General features: G+C 51.9%; 1 long non-coding RNA gene across 2 annotated transcripts in view; it reads left to right on the top strand.

Moving 5' to 3' along the window:
* Positions 1-9,010: 9,010 nt before the first annotated feature.
* Positions 9,011-25,943, top strand: part of LOC138504704 (uncharacterized) — a 196,532-nt gene continuing 179,599 nt past the window's right edge. The window contains exon 1 of one of the 2 annotated variants that reach the window (XR_011279912.1): positions 9,011-9,094. This is a non-coding gene — a long non-coding RNA (uncharacterized lncRNA). Of the gene's footprint in view, positions 9,095-9,309; positions 9,395-25,943 lie in introns of those variants that run through there. The other variant, XR_011279913.1, reaches the window with a different exon arrangement.

Genomic DNA, 25,943 nt, shown 5'->3' with positions numbered 1-25,943 from the left:
GCTGGTGTGATAGAGAGAGCAGGGTGTAACGGTTTTGGCCATCGGAAATATAACCAATATCCTCAAGGCAACATACATGTTTAGAAAGAAAATTTGGTACAATCTGTATAGTTAATATGAAGGGTCCTTATTGTTATATATGGAGCAAAACTAGTGTATTAAACCTTGAGTGAGTCTTTTTTGTAATAGTGTACCTTGTGAACTGTAGGGTGTGGGATGTTTTAACCCATGCATCCAAGCCCTACAACAGTACTGTTAATTGCTGGCAGCGGAAACATCAGAATGGCCACTGGAAAGCATGCTGATCACTCAAAACCATCTAAAAATGCGCAATAAAAACCGGAAAAATAGGCTGCCACCCACTTTTGCCTATATTAGTGAGCACATGAGGTCACTGCCTAAACCCACCATTGGGCTACACACACAGTAGCCTGAAACCACTTGGAAATAGCAATACTGATTGCCAAAAGCAACCCGGAGCTGTTTGGGAATTCATTTTATTTGGTGTCAAAAAGTGCTAAAATCATGGCTCACAAAACCACCTAAAAAGATCCAACCTTCTTGTTGGGTGTTCCAAATCATTACTGCAAGAATCCACATCATTACAATATCAGTAAGACTCATATCTTCTCAGAGCAAAACCCCCTATTTTAAAGCTATTTGATGGGAAGAAAGCTGTCAAAAATGGGTGCAGTACCGTTACTCACCTCTACCAGAAAGCCGGCGTTTTAAAACAGCCACTTTTGTAAGGTTAAACAATTGAACTCAAATTATGTCAAAGAAGAGAATTCCATCAAAATGCCAGATAGAGTGCTACACAGTGATTTCATGTTGAAAAAGACTTGATTAAAGACATGTTGCTTATTTTAAGTTAAAAATTTATTTTTTCCATAAGGAACTAGGTTGCAATTGATCAGGAAGTATCCTGATGCAGTTCAGACTTCAAAAGGCTTGCTTTTCATGAGAATCCTTCACACCTGGGGACACCACATCAGAAGGCAGGCAGGATATTGCATGGTCATGTTGATTAAGAGGGAGGAGATTTTCCCTGCAGCCCGGAGAAAAAAGACAATTGGATTCTTTCAGCTGAATAGAATATGCTGATTTGGGTGTAACTGGTCAAACAACTGCTCTGGGAGAGACAGGCCATGTGACATCTGACTCACCAAGTACTGAGGAGGAGGGGGCGGACCAGACTGAGATGTGAATTCAATTGAGAGCAAATATATGTTTTATAAAATTGCAATTTACAAAGTGTTCCAAGCTGACAGAAATGTCAAACTTTGAGATTATTAAATGACATATGCACTCACAGTTTAAGACTAAGCTGGACCCTGTGGGATGTTATGAGACCAAACCCCGGGATTTATTAATATTGTAGATACAGTGTTTATGCTAGGAACATAAGAACTTACAGTAATATGTTCAGAGAGGGTGTGTATGTCTGTGTAAAATTTGGTGCAGAACCAATCTTGGCAAACCCACCAAAATCGCGAATAAGTTGTCATTTCTGAACTAAAGCTCTTAGGAAAATCAGAGTTGGAACAGAATGTACCTTAAGTAATTTGTGATGTGTATATGTACTATGAACAACTTGTGTATATGGGAAGTATGGTTGTTATGAAAAATGTATTTTCTAGGTAAACGCAGTGGGGAGGGATGTCAGCTAAGCCATAAACACAGCATCATGATGACACCTCATGACATGCTGGTCCTTTCTCCAGTCAGAACCCAGCAATTTCTCTGACCTATCAAATCCTTAATGGGTTGGGCATGTAGAATAAGCATTCCCACCCACTTTGAAAACACATAAAAAGATACTGCTTTGGACATGGAAGGACACACTCATTTTTCCACTTTGACTGATTCCTGCGCAGCACTCTGCCGGACCAGATAATATCCAGACAGAGACTCCAGATAGATCCAGAGAACAGACTCTAGAACCAAGCTCTAGAACTTGAAGCATAGAGGCCTAATCCACAAGCTGAATCCTCTTCAGCAGGCCTAAAAATCTTTTGCAACCTGATTCTCAACAGCCGGGCTGTGCAGTTCTATTCTAGCTAAGAATTCTGTGCTAGAACCGAGGTCCAGACCCAGAAAGCAGCGCTGTAATCCAGAACCGTCAGATCCAGTCAGAGGGACTGAGCAGACGAGAGGCCGTGCTGTGGGCAGAACCAGTGCCTGAGATCCTCCTGTGGCGAGTGAAGTCCAAACCTGACCAGACCGTTGACGAGGCCCATTTCCATTCCATTCCAAAACTAGGAAGGAGTATCTAGTCTAGAACCATACAGAACAATATCTCAGTTTAAAGTAACCTTACTCCAACCACCTAAACCTGTCCAGAACTGCATTAATAGACTTGTGTGTCCATTCTGTTGATTTAAACTCTGTAAAAGCGCCATCTGTCATTCTGAAATCTTGACTTTATTTCTGAAAATCTACCTCCACTAAAACATCCGTAACTAGAAAGGAAATTTAACTGTCATTTTAAAGCTAAAATCCTCAGATTTCCAACAAACCTAAAACGACATTCCAATTCCTTATAGTTTTTCCGTAATCATGATTTACGCACGCGGAAAAAGTGCCGCAAATTGCAATTTAGCTCCATTTAATTTTCTGTCAAAATAGCTGGCTCTTGCTTTCCGCTGCTGAATTTCGTTTTCAACCTGATAATCATTCATGAATCATTGCTAGTGTTGACCCGAACCAATCTAAAGTAACTATTACGTATCCTGAATATCCTTTAGTGAATTAAAAGCATTTTAGCACATTTTCCCATCCATTGCATCACATTTAAAAGCATTTGACCTGTGTTTTAAAATCATACCTGTTTCTCTAAGCTTGCTGGGGGGGAACTGGAATTGAACTGCTTCTTGATTGTATTCCTGAAACCTGTGTGTCCTCATTTCCATCTCTTCATATTGCGTAGGGGGGGGGGGTGAGTAGTCACAGGGAAAAAGTGATTATATTATCTTTTGATTGAAATCATATCAAGTTTATTCCTGTGTTGCATTCTTTCCCATCTAGCATGTCCTTGAAACCATATAAAGTATTCTCAGCTACCTTATTCTCCTGTTCCTACTCCTAAGTGATTAAAGAGATTGTGCTATTATAATATTACCCTCTGTTGATCATTGTCAGATTCATAAGTGTGCTATCAAATATTACTTTTTATTCATAAAAGTGTGATATATATATATATATTGTTTAAATCTTCAAATAAACCTTTTAATTTTCAAAAGAAACCTACTTCTTGGCTCAGTGAGGTCAGGGGGATTCAAAGAGAGGGCCGTTATATAAGGGTTCATCATCCAGATTTAAGAACGTTTACATAAAAAATATATAAATAAGGGCTTCCATTGGGCATCCCAGACTAGGCATTGGGCCTCATTACGACCCTGGCGCTAAGGGGTTAACAGCACCGTAAAAGGCTGCAGCGCTGTTAACCCCTTAGCGCCTAATTATGAGGTCCCTTTGCGGCTCCCGACCTTAACGGCTGGTCTGGACCAGCTGTTAAGGTAGGGACCCGCAAAGGGACCTTGGAGGTAATTACGGTACCACAATTTGCGGTACCGTAATTACCACCTTCCCCATTCCCATTGAGCCCTATGGGGCAAAAATGGGAATGGGGAAGGGCAAATGGTGCATGGGGAATTACCTCCCCGCCATCCTTGGAATGGGGTGGTAATTCCCCATTGCACCATGGCGGACTCGTTACAATACCGGCAGCAACCATGGTGCTAATAGCGCCATTGGTTACCGCTGGTGTTGCAATGAGGGCCATTGACTTAGTTGGAGTGCTGAATTGAAGTCACTTACAAGGGGCACCTTATTTTGGCAGATAAATCACAGTGAGATTAAATGATTTACATAGGATCACACACTTTGGTGACGTGGTGAAGCCGGAATTTGAGCCTATTCTGAAATGTAGGTACTTAACCAGGTATCTCCCAAGCTCAAGTTGGTCCAAATTATATTAATGTGTCGGTTTGAAGACCTAAAATAATAATCTGTTTTATAGAGATTACTTAAAGAGAGCACTATTGACATGATAAACCAATCTGACAATGTATATCATTGTAGCTAGATGTTCATCAGAAAATGGAAGAGGGCAATTTTGTTTTGAATATTAAATTGGATGGAGGGGACCACTTCAGTTTGCAGTTGTGTGCTAACAGTCCCCTGAAGGCAATTTTAGCCGGTTCCACTATGTGAGGAAAAAGTAGATAGTAAAACACAGGTAAAATCACCTGTAATACTCTTTACTTCTCCTCTATTTGTCTAGAATAGTGTAAATGCTACCCACAATTAAATAATGTGGCAGCCATCTACAATGGTTTTCTTTGGAATCTGCAAGCTTTTGTAAAATATAAAAGTCAGGCGGATTCCTCAGGAATCTATTAGTTTTCCACCAGCATAGAAATATATGCTGTTGGAAACCGAAGCGGATTTGGCGTTCGCTCTGCTCTCCAACTGCACATTGCAAATTAAACAAAATCCTGTGCGGTGTAAACCGTGGCGGTAAATGGTTTTAAAAAAACCTTTTCCACTGTGTGGGACATGGAAAATGTCCCCATATGATTGCAGTTTTATTTTCCTCATCCTGAATGGAAGGATACAAATTCCACCAGGCAAATTAATTAGAACTTACAAAAAGATCTCCTGAAGACAGAGGGCCTCATTACGAGTGTGGCGGTCTGGAAACAAGCGTGCCGGTAAGCTTACCGCCACCCTTGTTTCTGGACCGCCAAACTACGAGTTTGCCTGTCAGGACGTTGCACCGGCAGGTCTGCCCTGCCAGGTGCTGCGGCCCCGGTAGGCAGACTTTTCATGGAAGCACCGGCACTGTTACCATAGAGTCCTATTGGACTTCGGGGCAATGTGGAGTTACAGAATCCGGCGCCTGACTTCACATGCCGCCGGGACTTGTAATGTCCTGGTGGCACTGGGAAGTAAGGCACCAGATTTGGTGTTACAGGGTTGGCGGCACCCCGCCCATCAGACCAGCGTGTTACCGCCAACCTGCTAATGAGGCCTAGAGAGAAATTAAATGCATGCAAGGGTCATTGTTTCAGACTGCTTGCATCTTATGCTGTACCCTTATAATATCTAGTCATCCAACAATCATAGATTTTAAAACCTTATAGAATTCTAAGGAAACAAGCATTGGTAATGCCAAAGGTTTTGGCATTTGTAGTTGATTGCATTTTGCATTTAGAATGGAGGGAAAGAATGAGGAATCACAGCACAGGGAAGAAGAATGACAGCATGGGAGGGAAGGAAGGGAAGCACCAGGGGAAGGGGAGCACTAAGGGGCCAGGGGGGCGGGGGGCATAATAAATACATGGCAACATAAGCTAGTATAAAATGCATGAAAGCTTAGCCAGCAACAGTACACAGGGGCCTTGCACAACATTTTAAGGAAGGAGTGACAGTGCAAATGGGGGGACAGAGTGACAGTGCAAATGGACGGGGGTGAAAGCACACATGTGGGAAGGAGAAACAGCACAAGGTGGAAGAAATGACAGAGCAAGGGGGAAAGAGCAACATAACAAGAGTGGACGAGCGACAGAGCAAGGGGGGAAGGAGTGACAGAGCAAGGGAGAAGGAGCGACAGAGCAAGGGGGAAGGAGCACTAGAGTAAGGGGGAAAAGGATTGACAGAGCAAGAGGTAAAAGAGCGAAAGCAAGGGGGAAAGAGTGACAAGGCAAGGGGTAGGAGCAACAGAGCAAGGGGGAGAAGGAGCAATGGCAAGGGGAAGTAGTGACAGAGCAAGGGGGAAGGAGTGACAGAGCAAGGGGGAAGGAGCAACAGAGCAACAGGGAAGGAGTGACAAAGCAAGGGGGAGAAGCAACAGAGCAGATGGGAAGGCGCGACAGAGCAGGGAGAAGGAGTGACATCCCAATTGAGAGGTGACAGACAGCACAAGTGAGGGGTGGAGGGACAGCACAAGTGAGGAGAGCAGCGAAAGTGATGGGGGCAGCTCAAGGGGGAGGAGGGACAGCACAAGTATGAGGAGGGACAGTGTACGGTGGATGGACAGCACAAGGGGTAGTTAGGACAGACAAAGGGGAGGAAGGACAGCGAAAGTGGGGAGGAGGGACATCGTAAGGAGGATGCGGGACAGCCCACGGGGTGCAGGGACAGTGCAAGGGTGAGGGATAGTACAAGAGGCGGAGGTGGTATAGCTCAAGGGGGAAGGAGCAACAGCGCAACTGCGGAGTGACTTTTTGATATATATAATTACAGCCTTTGGTCATAGTTGTCGTATGTTGTAGTTTTCTTTTCATTGCAACTTCTTACAAGGACACCTGTATGTTACCATTGCTACTGTACCTATCCAATGAGCTATAAACTGAATATGTCCTCAAACTCGTTTTACTGGAGAGGTGCAATACTACCGACAACATACAAATGTCGTCATGAGAAATAGCACTGAGATTGGAGCACTGCAGTACGAGTGACAACACACAGATGTATGTATCAGTGGTGCTGCACCTCAGGGCCGGCCTTAAGGGCAGCAGTGCCCTGGGCGAATTGCCCCCCCCCCTCGCCCTCTGCACACCCTTGGTTAACAGGGGGCGGGGCGGAAGGGGGGCGGGCCAGAATGGGCCACATTATTATTATTATATATATTTCTTTTTAAACCTCCCCGCTCCGGCGAGGAGGTAATGATAGAATAGGGTGCGTCAGCACCCTATTGTCATTAAATGAGCCTGCCACTGCGGGCGCATTTAATGACAATGAAGCACCTGCCACTCCTTTTGCCCCTCAACCAGCTCGGGGCAGCCCTTGAAAGACTCCCCCAAGCTGCCGTGGTGGGAGGGCTAATGGCACCTTTTGTGATTAAAGGTGTCGGCAGCGGCGGGTGCATTTAACAGCATAATGCCACCTGCCGTGCCTTCTCCCACAACGCCAGCTCGGGGGAGCCCTTGAAAGACTCCCCCGAACTGGCGTGGTGTGGGCAAATGGCGCCCTGGGGAGCGTGGCGCCCCGGGCAGTCCCCTGTCTGCCCCCCCCCCACCCAAGGCCGGCTCTTCTGCACCTCTCCAAAAAAGAAGGGTTCTCACAATGGCAGATAGAACATTTAAATAAAGGATTGCTTCCCGAGAGGGAAATGTAAGAAATGGGCGGCTGTACTACACCATTGTCTTCCAATACAAATTGCTTTTGCGCCTTAATACTTGAGTAAAGGAAGCGCAAGGCGTTGTCACGCATGCCCACCATCAAACGCCGCTCCGTTTATTACACTCTTATCGTCCACCTCCAGAGACGACGACTCAAAGTACTATGCAGTGAAAAGCAGGGCAGAAAACAGATTTAACCTAATCAAAACCCTTGGTGAACAAAACCGGTTCCCCCAAACAAGTCCCTTCGTGGGACAGAGTAAGAAAACAGTGCAATGGTATGCTTAACCCAGGCCAAGCTAGACATGTAAGCTCATCAGATCTCATGGCCATCACCACATCGCATAAAAGATGCGGAACACCTGCATCAACGTTTCAACCACCGTCCGAATAAACGGAAACATGCATTGGGGTGGACAACATTCCAATGAATGTCTTGTCAGATATAATAGGGAAGAGAAAAATGGGAGGAGCTCGAACCAAAATTTAAACCACTCCCTATGGAGGCAAACACGCAAACTCAAGCTACCCTCCAAGCGGATACAGTGTTTCAAGCAGCCTCATACGTCACGCCACGGTGCTACATACATACCTAGCCTAGCAGCAAAGGTGCATGTGGTAAAAAGAAGCTTTGCTCAGCGTTCAAACCAGAGATGCGAGTCGGAATCATTGACACCCCCCCTTTTTGCCCCTCTAGATCTTCGAGCCCAGATACAGGTTAGTTTGCACATAATACATTCTCAAAGCAAAAATGCCATTTGATGGTCAAAAATTCTTTGGACAGCGAGTGCATTAATAACTTGAAAGTGTTAAGATGGAAAATGAAACTGCGAGGTCTTGGAGACATCTATACCAGGCCCTATGCTAAAAGATGAGATACAGCACCCAAAGTGAAAACAGAATGCGAGGAACAAGTTTCCAGGCACAAGCTAACATATGGCAGCAGTTGAAGTAAGGTACTCGTTGCCTTTGTTACAGACTGAACTCAAATCTTGACTTCACCACTTAACTAAAGTGTGTGATCCTCCTCAAAGGGTTTTATATCACTGTGCCGTGGCTCCCCAATATAAAAGCCTGATACAATGTAATAATAATAATAATAATAATAATAATAATAATAATAATAATAATAATAATAATAATAATAATAATGACAGCGATAATTCATATATTGCAGCACGCCAGGTTAAGGGTCTCTTGGGTTGAACCCGTGACTTTATCGTTCTGGCACTTCCTGTGATGCATAGTGTATCAAGAGATCTGTTACTATCTATAGCCTCTTTGTGTAGCTGAGCGTGGGAGAGCGGTCGCCGGTGGCCCCGAGGGAACTGCAGGCCTGGAAGCCCTGCCTCGGCATCCCTAGCGGGCATCCATGAGTAGATTGTGTTTTTGGTTTAAAAAAAAAAAAAGAAAAGTTTCATCTGCGCTCGTAGCGCGTTGTTGTGCCTGCTCTCCCCCTCCCACTTCCTGGTTCTCCTCTCCCTCCTGCCTCCCTGAAAGCCCACCCCCCCCCTCTGATTGGCTTTTGCCTGCCTCCCTTCTGGGCTACTCGACGCCCGCTCCCCCAGCTCGCTTCTTTGTGTAGCTGAGTGTGGGAGAGCGGTCGCCGGTGGCCCCGAGGGAACTGCAGGCCTGGAAGCCCTGCCTCGGCATCCCTAGCGGGCATCCGTGAGTAGATTGTGTTTTTTGTTTAAAAAAAAAAAAAGAAAAGTTTCATCTGCGCTCGTAGCGCGTTGTTGTGCCTGCTCTCCCCTTCCCCTCCCACTTCCTGGTTCTCCTCTCCCTCCTGCCTCCCTGCCCGCCCACCCCCCCTCTGATTGGCTTCTGCCTGCCTCCCTTCTGGGCTACTCGACGCCCGCTCCCCCTGCTCGCTTCTTTGTGTAGCTGAGCGTGGGAGAGCGGTCGCCGGTGGCCCCGAGGGAACTGCAGGCCTGGAAGCCCTGCCTCGGCATCCCTAGCGGGCATCCGTGAGTAGATTGTGATTTTTGTTTAAAAAAAAAAAAAGAAAAGTTTCATCTGCGCTCGTAGCGCGTTGTTGTGCCTGCTCTCCCCCTCCCCTCCCACTTCCTGGTTCTCCTCTCCCTCCTGCCTCCCTGCCCGCCCACCCCCCCCTCTGATTGGCTTCTGCCTGCCTCCCTTCTGGGCTACTCGACGCCTGCTCCCCCTGCTCGCTTCTTTGTGTAGCTGAGCGTGGGAGAGCGGTCGCCGGTGGCCCCGAGGGAACTGCAGGCCTGGAAGCCTTGCCTCGGCATCCCTAGCGGGCATCCGTGAGTAGATTGTGTTTTTTGTTTAAAAAAAAAAAAGAAAAGTTTCATCTGCGCTCGTATTGTGCCTGCTCTCCCCCTCCCTTCCCACTTCCTGGTTCTCCTCTCCCTCCCGCCTCCCTGCCCGCCCACCCCCCCCTCTGATTGGCTTCTGCCTGCCTCCCTTCTGGGCTACTCGACGCCCGCTCCCCCTGCTCGCTTCTTTGTGTAGCTGAGCGTGGGAGAGCGGTCGCCGGTGGCCCCGAGGGAACTGCAGGCCTGGAAGCCCTGCCTCGGCATCCCTAGCGGGTATCCATGAGTAGATTGTGTTTTTTGTTTAAAAAAAAAAATAGAAAAGTTTCATCTGCGCTCGTAGCGCGTTGTTGTGCCTGCTCTCCCCCTCCCCTCCCACTTCCTGGTTCTCCTCTCCCTCCCGCCTCCCTGCCCGCCCACACCCCCCCTCCCCTTCCTCTCCTCCCTCTTCCTATAACTACACCCTTTGGGGCAGCCCTCTGCCCGGCAGCCCCCTGCGGCTAAGGGCCCCAAGGCCAAGGGCGACTCCTTCAGTTGCGGCTCCCTGTGTGTCTGCAGGTGTCCGCAGGGGACGCAAGGCGCCTGTACTTTGCCATTTCCACCTTGCACGGCCCACCCCACCTACACCTGGTCACTTCCTTCGCATGGTGTCTTCACCTCACTGTGTTCCACAGTTGAGGTAAACTTGGGTTTTTTCTCCCCTCGCAGGAGTCTCTAACTTAGGTGGCCTCTGTACCTAATACTCATTTACTGTTCTGAAATGTGGTAAACTTGGGTTTTTTCTCCTCTCGCAGGATTCTCTAACTTAGGTGGCCTCTGTACCTAATACTCATTTACTGTTCTGAAATGTGGTAAACTTGGGTTTTTTCTCCCCTCGCAGGATTCTCTATCTTAGGTGGCCTCTGTACCTAATACTCATTTACTGTTCTGAAATGTGATAAACTTGGGTTTTTTCTCCCCTCGCAGGATTCTCTAACTTAGGTGGCCTCTGTACCTAATACTCATTTACTGTTCTGAAATGTGGTAAACTTGGGTTTTTTCTCCCCTCGCAGGATTCTCTAACTTAGGTGGCCTCTGTACCTAATACTCATTCACTGTTCTGAAATGTGGTAAACTTGGGCTTGCCGCTCACGTCCTGCCTGCATGCTTCTCGTATCGTCTGTCTTCCCGCCCCCACACTCCCTCCTACTCCATGGTGCTCTCTATCTCGCCTATCTTCTCTAACTGCTTCTCTATTGACTATCCTGCTCTCCTCACTAAATCTGGTAGGAAAAAGTCAAAAAAGGACATCCTGGTCTCCAACCCAGGCCTCCCTATCGCTGACACCAACACTAGTGCCTGCTCTAAGGAAACTCTCACTGACATCCTCTTTTTCGTGCCTTCACCTGACCTATGGACCCTTCATATGGTCTCTGTGCTCTCTCCTTTTTCCTCTTCTCCCATTAATGATGGCATCCGTTGGAATGTCCTCTTGGCCCCCTTCCGCTCCTCTAAGGCCATCATTAATGTCTACGCTAATGGGACCGTCTTGGTCCAATGCCATCAGGCCAACCTTCACCTCTTTGATAGACGCTTCCCTCGCCTCATCAACTTCCTTTCCTCCCCTGCTGCCCCCCCCCTGTCTTCGGCTACCATGCCTCTACCCTCCCTCCCTGCCCCCTCTCGCACTCCCTCTTCACCTCCTTCTTCTACACCTGCGCAGAGCGTACCTCTGATCTGTACCCCTCCCCGGAAGTTCTTCAAGGATGGCAACCTTCTCCACTTTGAAACTCTTAACTCTCGCTCTGCCATCAAGCATTCCTCCGATATCTGTCGCCTTCTTCAGGAACTGGACCTTGACGTCCTCGGTCTCACTGAGACATGGTTCACAGCCAGCTCTGTCACGAGCTTTGACACACTCCTACCTGAAGGTTACAAGATCCTCTCTGTGCCCAGGCCCAACCGTGCAGGGGGGGGTGTTGCCCTTATCTTCCCTGAGTGGATTCCTGCCACTGTCACTCCTACGCAGACCTACTCCTCTTTTGAATGTCTTGTCTGCCAACTCTCTCTCTCTCCTAGCCATTCCCTTACCGTGGCTACTATCTATCGGCCACCTGGTCAAATTTCCTCCTTCCTCTCTGAGTGGGCTGACCTCTCCTCCTCACTCCTGTCCTCTACCACTCAACTCCTCTTTCTTGGTGACTTCAACATCCACCTAGATGCCTCCTGTCCCCCCACTGGACTCTTTCATGACCTCTGCGACTCTCTCTCACTCTCTATTCTCCCATCTGGGCCTACTCATTCTGCAGGGCACACTCTTGATGCTCTGATCTCTTCTGACCTTCCCCTCTCTGTCCCTCTCTCCACTCCTCTCTCCTGGAGTGATCACTTTCTCCTATCCTCCCGCCTCACCCTCCCTAACCCACAGGCAAAGCCACTCTCATCATTGCCACCCACCTTCTCGGTCATCCGACCCATGAAGCGTGTGTCAGTTGCTTCTTTCGCTGCCACCTTCTCGCCCCCCTCCCCCTTCGGCTGACTCCCACGCTGACACAGCCCTCTCCTTGCTCCACTCTGCTATATCTGATACTCTTGATATCCTTGCCCCTGTCATGAAAATCCGCCTGAAGCCCAAAGCCAAATGTAACTCCTGGTATGATTCGGATCTCGTCACCCTAAAACGCAAGTGCAGGGTGGCAGAGAAGAAATGGCGTGCTTCATGTTCATCCTCTGACAAACTGGCCTGCCGCCTGCTCCAAAGGCAATACCGTCTCTCTGTTCTCACCAAGAAGAGAGCCCTTATCCAAGCCCACATCTCTGTGGCATCTAACAACTCAGCTGAACTCTAAAATCTGCAAGGAGCTTGCCAACCCTGCTGCAGTCTCTACCTCTCCTGTCCCCTCCCAGGCCCTCTGCACTGCACTGGCCTCTCACTTCATCTCTAAAACTCAGGACATCCGTCCTCACTCTCCTCCTATCACCTCCCCCCCTCTCTTCCCTGCTCTTCCTCTGGCCCTTCTGCAGCCACCCCTCCTCCCTCCTTCTCTGCCTTTCCCCTTTTTTCTGCTGATGAGGTTTCCAGACAGGTCCGATCTATGAAAGTCTTGTCTAAACAGATTCACCCCTGTTCCTCCAAAACTTTCAAGGACCACATCGACTCCCTGGATCCTGCCCTGGCTGACTTTTGCAACCACTCCTTCACCTCTGGAGTCTTCCCATCCCCCCTCAAGCACTCCCTTGTGCACCCTCTCCTTAAGAAACCCTCTGCCGACCCCTCCTGTCCGGCTAACTATCGCCCAATATCCATCACTCCCTTCCTGGGCAAGCTCCTGGAGAAACTGGCCATCTCCCAGCTTAACCTCCATGCTGAAGCTGTTGATAGTCTCCGTGACCATCAATCTGGCTTCAGAGCGGCCAGAATCACGGAAACTGCTCTCCTGAACATCCGTGAGGACCTGCTCTTGAACCTCGACTCGAACACTCCGTGTGTTCTCATTCTGCTCGATCTCTCTTCTGCCTTTGACACTGTCAACCATGCCATCCTGCTCAACCGTCTCCGTGATAACCTGGGTATCACTGGTCAGGCTCTGGCGTGGCTGAGCTCTTTCCTTTCCAATCGACCCTCCCAGGTCCAACTTGGGTTCTTCCTCTCTGACATCTTTTTCTCCACCTGTGGCTTTCCCCAGAGATCTAATCTCTTTCCCTGGCTGTTCAACCAGTATCTGGCACTCCTTGCCCACCGCATCACCGCCCTCTGCCCCAACTTTCAGTGCTATGCGGACGATACCCAGCTCATTTTCAGGCTACCCTCGGCCTCCTCCTCTCCCTCCCTCATCTCTGACTGTCTGTCTGCTATCCAGGAATGGTGTGCTGCCAATGACCTCTGCCTTAATGCTAGTAAGACTGAGATCCTACTCATTGGCACACCCACTCCCTCCTTCCCTGCAGCTCTCTGGCCGGCCTCTCTTGGCCCTCTTCCTGCTCCTACCTGCAAGGCAAAAAACCTCAGGGTCATCTTCGACTCCACACTCTCCTTCTCTCCTCATATATCTGACGTCTCTAAGAAGTCACATTACCAGCTGTACCTCCTCAGAGGTATTCTTCCCTTCCTCTCCTTCCCCCAGAAGCTCACTGTCTCCCGAGCCCTGGTTCTCTCGAAGCTGGACTACTGTAACAGCCTCTATCTTAATCTGCCTGCCTCCACTCTCCGCCCTCTGCAACTCATCCAGAACAGAACTGCGAGACTTGTCCTTGGCCTCAAGCCCAGGGACCGTATCTCTCCAGGACTGAAATCTCTACACTGGCTCCCAGTGGCTGCGAGGATTAAGTTCAAAACCCTCTGCATTGTCCACAAGGCCTTCTGGGGTCTGGGGCCTAAATACCTTCAACTCTCTCTTCCTAAATATCTTCCTTCCCGAGCCCTACGCTCATCCGTCTCCAACTCCCTCAGGGTCAGCCGCTTCTCGAAGCAACGAGCTGGGGGTAGATCTCTCTCTGCGGCATCGGCCTCCCTCTGGAACAGCCTTCCTGCCTCCCTGAAACTTGAGGAGAACCATCTCCGGTTCCGGAAGCACCTCAAAACCTTCCGCTTCACTTCTGCTTTCTCTCTCCCTCTCCCCTGCTAAATTCTTCACCAAAACTGCACTGATTCTGCAACTGGGCCACTCTCCTCACCGACCTCGGTCCTGGGCCCAGTCACTCTTCACTTGCACTGCCTCCCTGGCAACCCCTGCACTGCGGGACTGTCTCTGTATCACTACAGCCCCCCCCACCCTCAGCACTTGTCTGCACTTACCTTGCACTTGCCACCAGCTGGCCCTATTTATTTATTATTTTATTTCTATTCTACTTATTTGTACTGCACTCCCCCCTCCCCCTTCCCCTTGCACTTTTTCCCTTCCCCCTACCCCTGCACTTGCGCGGTCTGAATGACACCTGGCCTAGTAGGATCGTTGTCTGTCTTCCCCTTGTTCCCCCCTCCCTGCCTCGTCGCGCCTTGAAACACTTGTGTATAGGCGCGTTACAAATGCCATATCATATCATATCATATCAATGTTCTATGATGTCACTTCTGGTTATGTCAATACATTTCCAATGTATTGCTTCTACACTTTTGCTGCAGAGGGCCTTGGAATACCTGGAACCGCCCCTGTTTAAATGACCTAGGAATTTCAAAGATAGATTTTGTTAATAGCTTGAGGACCTCCCTTTCATACCCCGGAGAGACATTGTCCTAGCTATGACAGCGGATCTGCCACCATTTGATAACATCTAAAAAGGTTCCTTGAGCTCTTTAGGCTATTAAGCAATCGTGTTTATGAGCCTAAGAGCGGGCCCTGCTACAGCCAGGAACAGACTGGCTTATTGGTAAATCGATTGATTAATCAGCTGGCTTGGTTCTCTGTAAGGCACTAAAGCATAAGCAAAACAAAGGGGGTTCTGGGAGTCTCTCTACCAGCACGAACACAGCTTGTGATATGCAAATGGATATTTCTCCTCTGTACATTGAGCTAAAACGTGGTTGCAGACTCACCCGAGTGGGCACCTTCCCAAAGAACAGGTTGTTTGGACGTGTTTGTTCTCAGAAGTGGGGCTCTCAGCCCTTTTTGTGAATTTCTAAGAACTTTGGGTTTCACCCTAAATTACCAAGGGTAATCCAGACGTGGACCCCTTGCTCACTGTGCTTAAAGAGGCACTGCTTCACCTCACCAATGAAGCCCAGCTAGGTTAAAACACGTGTCTGGGGTTGCTTTTGGTACTCTTGTTCAGAGGAGAATTGCCTTCCATAAGAGGTACAGTGAGATAAAACGTGGTTGTATATCCTCCCGAGTGGGCACCTTCCCATAGAACAGGTTATTTGGCCAGGTTTGTTCTTTTGTGAGGCCCGTTCCTGCCACTATCACCTCTATAAATTCTGTTGGGATTGTTCTTTCTGTCCTTCCATGAGACTAAAAGCATGAATTCTTCTCTTCTCTCTTTTCAGCTAGTGTATTGCTCCTCACTTTTGCTTGGTCTCCATGCATATCAGCTCACTCCCTACAGGCCTATCTATAATTCTTCTAAACATCCTCTCTTTTTCGCTCTCTCACCCCATTACCCTATTTCACCTGCTTTTGAATCTCTTATTATGTTTAAGTGTCTTCAAAGAATGGTCCCTTCTTATCTTTCCTCTCTGATTTCATTTTCTTCTCTCTCCCATTCCCTACAATCCCAGTACAAATGTCTTCACTCTGTTCCTCATCCCACCTGAGCCACTTCTCCTTCCACTCGTCTTAGTTCGGGCTATGAGGTGGGCTTTGGCCCAACCTAGAAGCCACAACTATTGCATTAGAGCACAGCTAGGGAGAAATGTTATATCACGAGGGACACAAAGCTTTTTAGGTGTTTGGTTACTTACCCACTCACTGACTGACCATGGCCATGCTAATCCCTATCACCATTCATACCCAGTTCTTGCCCCTTCCCACCCAAACCCCATCCACATGGGAACTCTTTCAGCTTGCCGTAAGGAAGCAGTACCATCAAACTTTGCACACAAAGCAGTCTTTCAAGAGTTAATGACTTAATTGGAGTTGTAAACTCTCTACTGGGATTAAAATGTCTCAACCAAGTCTGGCTTCCAAAACACTATTTATAAGCACTATATGTCTCCTTCACTGAAGGACTGTTAAAACAAGCATTGGCAAAGCCAACAGTTTGTGCTTGTGTATAAGTATTAGGCATTTGCCAGGCACTGCTATTAGATGACAAGTTACTCATACAATTTCTCAGCTGCTACCATTGATGGCCCGATAAAACCGCTGTGGCAGTGCCTGGCAAGTGTCTTTTCTGTGCCTCACTGGATGAATCAACTTCTCGGGCACCGGTGGTACAGGTGTGAATATCGGTTTCTAACCATCAATCAGCCCCACAGCTCTAATACACCAGAAGGGATCCGAAAAGATTGGAATAACAAGCACATTTTAAATGTCCTTGACCAATTTTGGTAACGTGGACAGAATTTCAGGGTTATCGCAAAAGGTCATGGATCGTTGGTTAGTTGCAACGCATTGAAAATACAATTATTACCCAATGACAAAAGGCACTGTCGAGTCAAGGTTGTATCAGAAATATCTACTTTTTTATATCACAACAGACAGTCTAACAAGACTACTAAATACCACCCATCCTATAAGGGAATGCAGAGGAAAGACAGTTTTAAAGAATGAAAAGGGATGCACTCTAGATACTAACAGGAGGGTAGTCTATATAGTTAATAACCACTACAGTTCTGGCAAGGACCTAAGTGGACAGAACCACAACGTACCTTGTGCTGGAGATGTTCTTGGTGCTCTACAGGGTCGAGTCAGCTTCAGGTCGCTTTGCAGGCTTCTGTGACAGAGCTGAAGACAGGATTCAGCTGCGGGTATCGGGCGGCAAGAGGGTTTGGGGAAGGTAGCTGGTTGAACCGCTGCAGGCTGGCCTATACTGTGGCTCAGTCGTGATCGGCAGTTCCAAAGCACTGGTCTAGACGTCTCAGATGTCTTTAAATGACTGCTGCTTGACAACTGTCAACTTTGCAGTCAGCTGCACCTCGAGGAACTCAACTGGCTTAAAAATGTCCTTTAAGGCGGATGGCTGTAGATGCTTATCAAAGCACTTCTCGTGCCTTCTTCAATGGGCTTGTATTGTCCCTTAAGGTGGATGACCCACAGCTGTGAAGTGTGTTGCAGGCAGCTGCCTTGTCCTTGGTTGTAGGTTCAGAGACCTTCTGACACATTTTCTGCCTAGGAGGTTTGCTGCAGAGCTTAGCAGGGAACACTAGGTACCGGTTCTGGAGCAGCTGGAGGGTCCTCTGAGTTCTGGATCTCCCTATTTCCCCTGGGAGATGTTTAGGAGAGGGATCATGCTTCACTCTTTGCAATTCCTGGCCTTCCTTCACTGGCGGAAGATGTAAGGCAGACTGCACCTTCAACCATGGTCCAAGGATGAGTTCTTCTTTCTTACTTCTTGTGAAGTCTTCATATGATCTGCCAAATGAGGGGCTTGGTCCTTTTTTAAAGCCAAGTTGGCCACAGTTATAGGTATAGGCTAAGCCTAGTTTAATGAACCAATCCTTGGTCCCTACCAACAATCTCCTGTATGTGTGGGGTCATAACCCAAATGTTTTGCAACATGAAAGGAAAAGGGTGACAACTTGTGATACAAAGTCCCACCCATCTTCCTGTCTAATCTTGATGAAAAGTCTCTAGCATTAATGGATCTCTCTGTGCTTCCTGATTAAAGGGGCAGGACTCCCTAGAAGCTGCAGTGAGACCAGACTCTCTGGCTCCTGCAAACCACATTTGCGTACCTTATGAATGGGGTCCCCCTACGTGGCCTACTGTGAAAACACAGTCCCGACATGACAGCTCAATGTCATTGATACTGAGGGCGGGAGCTGGCTTCAGGTTGACCCATATGAATGGGTGTTGGGTTTTCTGTCTCCTTTGTTAACTTCTGCAGCCAGGCCCCATGTGGGCCTGTTTAAAGTACCCTCTAATTTGTATTTGTATCACTGCCACCAGCTGCAGGGCCACACAAAAGAGCAGGGCAGATCCATGGAGCCTTTGTTGGTTAATTAGGGTGGCTATGGCAGGGGAAAGTTTGGTCCTCCTCCTTCCCGGAGAAGACAAAGTGTACTCCTGGCTGTCACATTCCAACTAAATATGACAGGGTGGACTCTGCCTGTAAACTATGCGCACCCAGAGTAGACAGGTCTATGCGTTTGTGATGGTGTGAGCATAGGAAAATGTGTGTAGATTAGCCCAACACATTTTCCTGATGTTGGTCTACCATCATTTCATTTAATTAAAAATGTCAAAAAGCCCAGACGAGTGGACGCCCACCATGCTGATGGTCGAATTCCTCACACTCACAAAAGCCCGAACTGTTGGCATTGCCAATGCTTGCTCTCTATTCACGTCTGCATTCTGGAATAAGCTTCCTCTAGATATTCGTTCTTCTTCCTCTTTTTCGCACTCGTTTGATGACACTTTTTTATCATCTTGAATGTTCTGTTAATTGATCCAATTTTGCTCAATTGTTGTACCGTTTCTTTTTGTAACAGTGCTTATATATTAAATTAACTACATATACTACTGTGTTAGCGCTGGGGCCTATTGTCCCATTGGTCTGGCATTGATTGGGAATCTGTCCATTAACGCCCCTCGGAGCGTTTTGCCTTAATTGCTGTCAGGAATTACTACCGTCGATGCGTCTTCCTAAAGTTCCCATAAGCGGAGAGTGAGGCCCAGTCGCTCTGCATTCTGCTCTCGGCCAAGGCTGGCCTTGTCTTGATGCAGGGGTGAAGGAGAAGAAGGGTCGCGGACCGGCCCGCTGCACATCTGCATTTGATGTCAGCATCTGTCTTTCTTCCTCTCGCTAACTCCCCGCCTCCCCGGAGACGGTGCTTCACAGTGCAGGGTTCCTTTTAGCTCGTTAGCTCGTATTTGTCCTTTCTGTGCTCCCCACCGCCCCTCCCCTTCAGCGCGCGTTGCAGAGCAGCCTGTGGCGAGCGAACCTTCGATTTTCTTAGGTGCCCTCGTGATGATGAGGGACAAAGTGGCAATCAATACCTATTCCTAGACTGATTAATCAACTCTCGTCTTACTTCCAAGGTTGCTAATCTCACGAGGCTACCGTGAAAGGGAAAGGAAACCTGAAGCGCCAATAGAAACCTTGAGCCATACGCCATCCCCTGCAATATATATCCGTGCGACCGCCAACCCTTATGCAGGCCCTCTCCAAAAGACTCCTGGCAGGATCCCATGAACTGCCCAGGTAACAGGATTATTTTGTGTGTATGTATTTCTTCGGATTAGCACCAGTCCCCATCATATAAAGCCCCCAACCCCACAACAAATAAAATAATGTTATGCAATGTTAATGTTGCTCTCCATGTGTGCTCATTTTGCACATCTGATAATGATTTGATATGTATTTATATGGCGCTGTCCGCAAAGCGCTGTCCACAGACCATTTACAAACAACTATCAGCCAACCAAATGTGGAACTCATTTATCAATCCCCGGAAGGATTAAAGGCTGAGTTGATGATCTTGCTGGAATTCAAACCGGCAACCTGCAGATCAAACAAAGATTGCAGCAGCAAGCGCTAAACTTGCTGAGCTATTTTACCAGCTCCAGCATGGGCCCGCTTTTGATAAGGGGCTCGCACAACGTGAGGGAGGGGAAAAACGGGCTGTTGCCATATCTGAGATCAGAGGAATTTGCAAAAAGAGATTCTCATTACAAGCTTTCTGGGACAGTAACAACGGTACCGGTAAACTTGCCAGTACCGTTGTTACCGCACTGGCAAACTACGAGTTCAGCTTGCGGGTGCCTTCCCGCCCGCCAGGTTTGACCTAGCGGGCGTTTCAGCACCCGCAAGAAGGCCATATCGGATGCACCGGCACCATTCACGAATGGTGCCGGTGCATCCGGCCTCCCCATTCCCATTGAGCCCTATGGGGCTCTTTTGGGAATGGGGAGTAATTATTACTGGCACTCGGCAAAGGAGAATTACCTGGTCCGCCGGGGCTGGAATGATCAGGTAGATCCCCATTGCCTGGTGCCAGTCATGTCATGACTCTGGTATTACCGGCACGACTACCGCCTCAATCATACTGAGGCCTAAATTGTGTCCCTGCCGTTGCAGACCTTGAAGTGCATAGGCAGGAATGGGGATTACTGGGGATCTGCGCCTATTTCCAGAGCTGGTGCTTGTCATGTATGTAATCCCTGGTGCACTGGATCGTCAGTAGCCGCCAAGGTAGTGCAGCAAGTTTGGCACTCGCCGCTTACATCTATTCAACACCTTCAAGATGGGGGAGACGAGGTGTTATTAAATTGTGTAATTTAATTTTATTACCTAGTTTACTGATACCCCAAGTAGCCTCTGCCACCTCTGGATTCTAATCTGTTTCTTGCAATAATGTCAATGGTGAAAACTGCACTCACTGACCTATCGTGAGGATGAGTCACAGCATCCAAACAACCAACGGTGCTGTTTAACCACGGTTAAAGGGCTTTCATGCTGCCATTCCCTACAGTCCTCCTTCTGTTTCTGAGTAGAGTCATCACGCAGCAGGCAGACCTTTCACTCAAGGAGCCTGTGTTTTTTAACTGTGGGATGTTTTTACCCATACATCCGAGCCCTACCTCAAAAACTGTGCAGTACTGGCATTGAAAACATCATGATGGCCAGAGCTTCCCAGAAAATGCACAGGGAAGTGCATGAAGAATAGGCTGCCACCCATTTTGCCGATGTTATGGGCACAGAAGGGCACTGCCTAAAACCACCATTGGACTACCCACACAGTAGTCTGAAACCATTGGGAATGGCAATGCTGATTGCCAAAAGCAACCTAGAATTGTGGGGAATTCATTTTCTTAAATCCCAAAAAGGGGTGCAGTACCAGTACTCACCACTATCAGAAAGCCAGCGTTTTAAAACCACCAGATTTTGTTTAAAACTGAATAAATGAACCCAAGGCAAGCCACAGAAAGACTTACTGAGAGGTGGATACAATCTAAAGTTATATTCTGAAGTGACTTGAAGGTTTATAACAAGACTGGCTGAGCTGTGGATTTCAGCAGTTTAAGTAAATTTGGACTGAAAGACACTAAAAACCTAACAGGGTAATTCATAGAATTTCGCAGAAAAGTGTCGCAAGCGGCTGGCCCAGAGTGTCCGCGTGCGATTGTCTGCGCCAGGCACGTGCGCTAAAACCGATTTCCGCGCACAGCGTATTCATGGATTTTAGGCTCCCAAACCAGCCGTGGCGCAGAGTATCGCAGCGACCCTGCAGCAGCGCCAGTAACGCCCACAAGAACGCCCTCGCGCAAGGAAAAGCCATCAAAATCGCTAAATCATCGCAAAGGGCTGCGCTAACCCTGGACCAGTCTACAGGGCTGCCAAACAAGGAACGCAAAGCGGGTAACGTGCATATCAGGGGTACGCGTGAAGTTATACACGCGATTAGCCAGGGTACGTGTATTACAGGGGTACGCGTGAAGTTTTACACGCGATTTGGCTGGGTACGTGTATTACAGGGGTACACGGGAAGTTCTACACGCGATTCGGCTGGGTACGTGTATTACAGGGGTGCGCGGGAATTCTCACATGCGATTTGGCCAGGTACGTGTATTACAGGGGTGCGCGGGAATTATCACACGCGATTTGGCTTGGTACGTGTATTACAGGGGTGCGTGGGAAGTTCTACACGCGATTGGCCAGGGTACGTGTATTACAGGGGTACGTGGGAATTATCACACGCGATTTGGCTGGGTACGTGTATTACAGGGGTACACGGGAAGTTCTACACGCGATTCGGCTGGGTACGTGTATTACAGGGGTGAGCGGGAATTCTCACATGCGATTTGGCCAGGTATGTGTATTACAGGGGTGTGCGGGAATTATCACACGCAATTAGGCTGGGTGGGTCCTCACAGGTGTTCCCTGTACACCCTCCACGGCCCCTGCAGGCAGCCCACAAAACAGGGGACTACCCTGCACACCTGCTCATGTCCCCCTGCACCCCCACCCCCCAGCAGTGCAGGGGCAGCCTCCACCAGGCCCCCACCCATGTCTCCCAACACGCCCACCCCCCAGCAGTGCAGGGGCAGCCTCCACCAGGCCCCCACTCATGTCTCCCACCACCCCCACCCCCCAGCATCCAGGGGCACCCTCCACCAGGCCCCCACCCATGTCTCCCACCACCCCCACCCCCCAGCATCCAGGGGCACCCTCCACCAGGCTCCCACCCATGTCTCCCACCACCCCCACCCCCCAGCCACCAGGGGCACCCTCCACCAGGCCCCCACTCATGTCTCCCACCACCCCCATCCCCCAGCATCCAGGGGCACCCTCCACCAGGCCCCCACCCATGTCTCCCACCACCCCCACCCCCAGCCACCAGGGGCACCCTCCACCAGGCCCCCACTCATGTCTCCCACCACCCCCACCCCCCAGCAGTGCAGGGGCAGCCTCCACCAGGACCCCACCCATGTCTCCCACCACCCCCACCCCCCAGCCACCAGGGGCACCCTCCACCAGGCCCCCACTCATGTCTCCCACCACCCCCACCCCCCAGCATCCAGGGGCACCCTCCACCAGGCCCCCACCCATGTCTCCCACCACCCCCACCCCCAGCCACCAGGGCCACCCTCCACCAGGCCCCCACTCATGTCTCCCACCACCCCCACCCCCCAGCAGTGCAGGGGCAGCCTCCACCAGGACCCCACTCATGTCCCCTATCACCCCCACCCCCCCGCCACCAGGGGCACCCTCCACCAGGCCCCATCCATGTCTCCCACCGCCCCCACCCCCAGCAGTGCAGGGGCACCCTCCACCAGGCCCCCACTCATGTCTCCCACCACCCCCACCCCCCAGCAGTGCAGGGGCACCCTCCACCAGGCCCCCACCCATGTCCCCTATCACCCCCACCCCCCAGCAGTGCAGGGGCACCCTCCACCAGGCCCCCACTCATGTCCCCTATCACCCCCACCCCCCCGCCACCAGGGGCAGCCTCCACCAGGCCCCCACTCATGTCTCCCACCACCCCCACCCCCCAGCATCCAGGGGCACCCTCCACCAGGCCCCCACCCATGTCTTCCACCACCCCCACCCCCCAGCATCCAGGGGCACCCTCCACCAGGCTCCCACCCATGTCTCCCACCACCCCCACCCCCCAGCCACCAGGGGCACCCTCCACCAGGCCCCCACTCATGTCTCCCACCACCCCCACCCCCCAGCATCCAGGGGCACCCTCCACCAGGCCCCCACCCATGTCTCCCACCACCCCCACCCCCCAGCCACCAGGGGCACCCTCCACCAGGCCCCCACTCATGTCTCCCACCACCCCCACCCCCCAGCAGTGCAGGGGCAGCCTCCACCAGGACCCCACTCATGTCCCCTATCACCCCCACCCCCCCGCCACCAGGGGCACCCTCCACCAGGCCCCATCCATATCTCCCACCACCCACACCCCCCAGCAGTGCAGGGGCACCCTCCACCAGGCCCCCACTCATGTCTCCCACCACCCCCACCCCCCAGCAGTGCAGGGGCACCCTCCACCAGGCCCCCACCCATGTCCCCTATCACCCCCACCCCCCAGCAGTGCAGGGGCACCCTCCACCAGGCCCCCACTCATGTCCCCTATCACCCCCATCCCCCCGCCACCAGGGGCACCCTCCACCAGGCCCCCATCCATGTCTCCCACCAACCCCACCCCCCAGCAGTGCAGGGGCACCCTCCACCAGGCCCCCACCCATGTACCCTATCACCCCCACCCCCCAGCAGTGCAGGGGCACCCTCCACCAGGCCCCCACTCATGTCCCCTATCACCCCCACCCCCCGACACCAGGGGCACCCTCCACCAGGCCCCCATCCATGTCTCCCACCACCCCCACCCCCCAGCAGTGCAGGGGCACCCTCCACCAGGCCCCCACCCATGTCCCCTATCACCCCCACCCCCAGCAGTGCAGGGGCACCCTCCACAAGGCCCCCACTCATGTCCCCTATCACCCCCACCCCCCCGCCACCAGGGGCACCCTCCACCAGGCCCCCATCCATGTCTCCCACAACCCCCACCCCCCAGCAGTGCAGGGGCACCCTCCACCAGGCCCCCACTCATGTCCCCTATCACCCCCACCCCCCGCCACCAGGGGCACCCTCCACCAGGCCCCCACTCATGTCTCCCACCACCCCCACCCCCCAGCCACCAGGGGCACCCTCCACCAGGCCCCCATCCATGTCTCCCACCACCCCCACCCCCCAGCAGTGCAGGGGCACCCTCCACCAGGCCCCCACCCATGTCACCCACCACCCCCACCGCCCAGCAGTGCAGGGGCACCCTCCACCAGGCCCCCACTCATGTCCCCTATCACCCCCACCCCCCCACCACCAGGGGCACCCTTCACAAGGCCCCCATCCATGTCTCCCACCACCCCCACCCCCCAGCCACCAGGGGCACCCTCCACCAGGCCCCCATCCATGTCTCCCACCACCCCCACCCCCCAGCAGTGCAGGGGCACCCTCCACCAGGCCCCCACCCATGTCCCCTATCACCCCCACCCCCCAGCAGTGCAGGGGCACCCTCCACCAGGCCCCCACTCATGTCCCCTATCATCCCCACCCCCCGCCACCAGGGGCACCCTCCACCAGGCCTCCATCCATGTCTCCCACCACCCCCACCCCCCAGCAGTGCAGGGGCACCCTCCACCAGGCCCCCACCCATGTCACCCACCACCCCCACCCCCCAGCCACCAGGGGCACCCTCCACCAGGCCCCCACTCATGTCTCCCACCACCCCCACCCCCCAGCAGTGCAGGGGCACCCTCCACCAGGCCCCCACTCATGTCCCCTATCACCCCCACCCCCCGCCACCAGGGGCACCCTTCACAAGGCCCCCATCCATGTCTCCCACCACCCCCACCCCCCAGCCACCAGGGGCACCCTCCACCAGGCCCCCATCCATGTCTCCCACCACCCCCACGCCCCAGCAGTGCAGGGGCACCCTCCACCAGGCCCCCACCCATGTCCCCTATCATCCCCACCCCCCAGCAGTGCAGGGGCACCCTCCACCAGGCCCCCACTCATGTCCCCTATCACCCCCACCCCCCGCCACCAGGGGCACCCTCCACCAGGCCTCCATCCATGTCTCCCACCACCCCCACCCCCCAGCAGTGCAGGGGCACCCTCCACCAGGCCCCCACTAGTGTCCCCTATCACCCCCACCCCCCGCCACCAGGGGCACCCTCCACCAGGCCCCCACTCATGTCTCCCACCACCCCCACCCCCCAGCCACCAGGGGCACCCTCCACCAGGCCCCCATCCATGTCTCCCACCACCCCCACCCCCCAGCAGTGCAGGGGCACCCTCCACCAGGCCCCCACCCATGTCTCCCACCACCCCCACCTCCAGCCACCAGGGGCACCCTCCACCAGGCCCCCACTCATGTCTCCCACCACCCCACCCCCCAGCAGTGCAGGGGCACCCTCCACCAGGCCCCCACTCATGTCCCCTATCACCCCCACCCCCCGCCACCAGGGGCACCCTCCACCAGGCCTCCATCCATGTCTCCCACCACCCCCACCCCCCAGCAGTGCAGGGGCACCCTCCACCAGGCCCCCACTAGTGTCCCCTATCACCCCCACCCCCCGCCACCAGGGGCACCCTCCACCAGGCCCCCACTCATGTCTCCCACCACCCCCACCCCCCAGCCACCAGGGGCACCCTCCACCAGGCCCCCATCCATGTCTCCCACCACCCCCACCCCCCAGCAGTGCAGGGGCACCCTCCACCAGGCCCCCATCCATGTCTCCCACCACCCCCACCTCCAGCCACCAGGGGCACCCTCCACCAGGCCCCCACTCATGTCTCCCACCACCCCACCCCCCAGCAGTGCAGGGGCAGCCTCCACCACGCCCCCACTCATGTCCCCTATCACCCCCACCCCCCGCCACCAGGGGCACCCTCCACCAGGCCCCCACTCATGTCTCCCACCACCCCCACCCCCCAGCATCCAGGGGCACCCTCC

The sequence above is a fragment of the Ambystoma mexicanum genome, chromosome 11 (assembly GCF_040938575.1).
Source record: "Ambystoma mexicanum isolate Mex_15411 chromosome 11, UKY_AmexF1_1, whole genome shotgun sequence".
Lineage (NCBI taxonomy): Eukaryota > Metazoa > Chordata > Amphibia > Caudata > Ambystomatidae > Ambystoma > Ambystoma mexicanum.
Note: the sequence above shows the minus strand (reverse complement) of the source record. Positions and strands in the feature narration are given on the sequence as shown.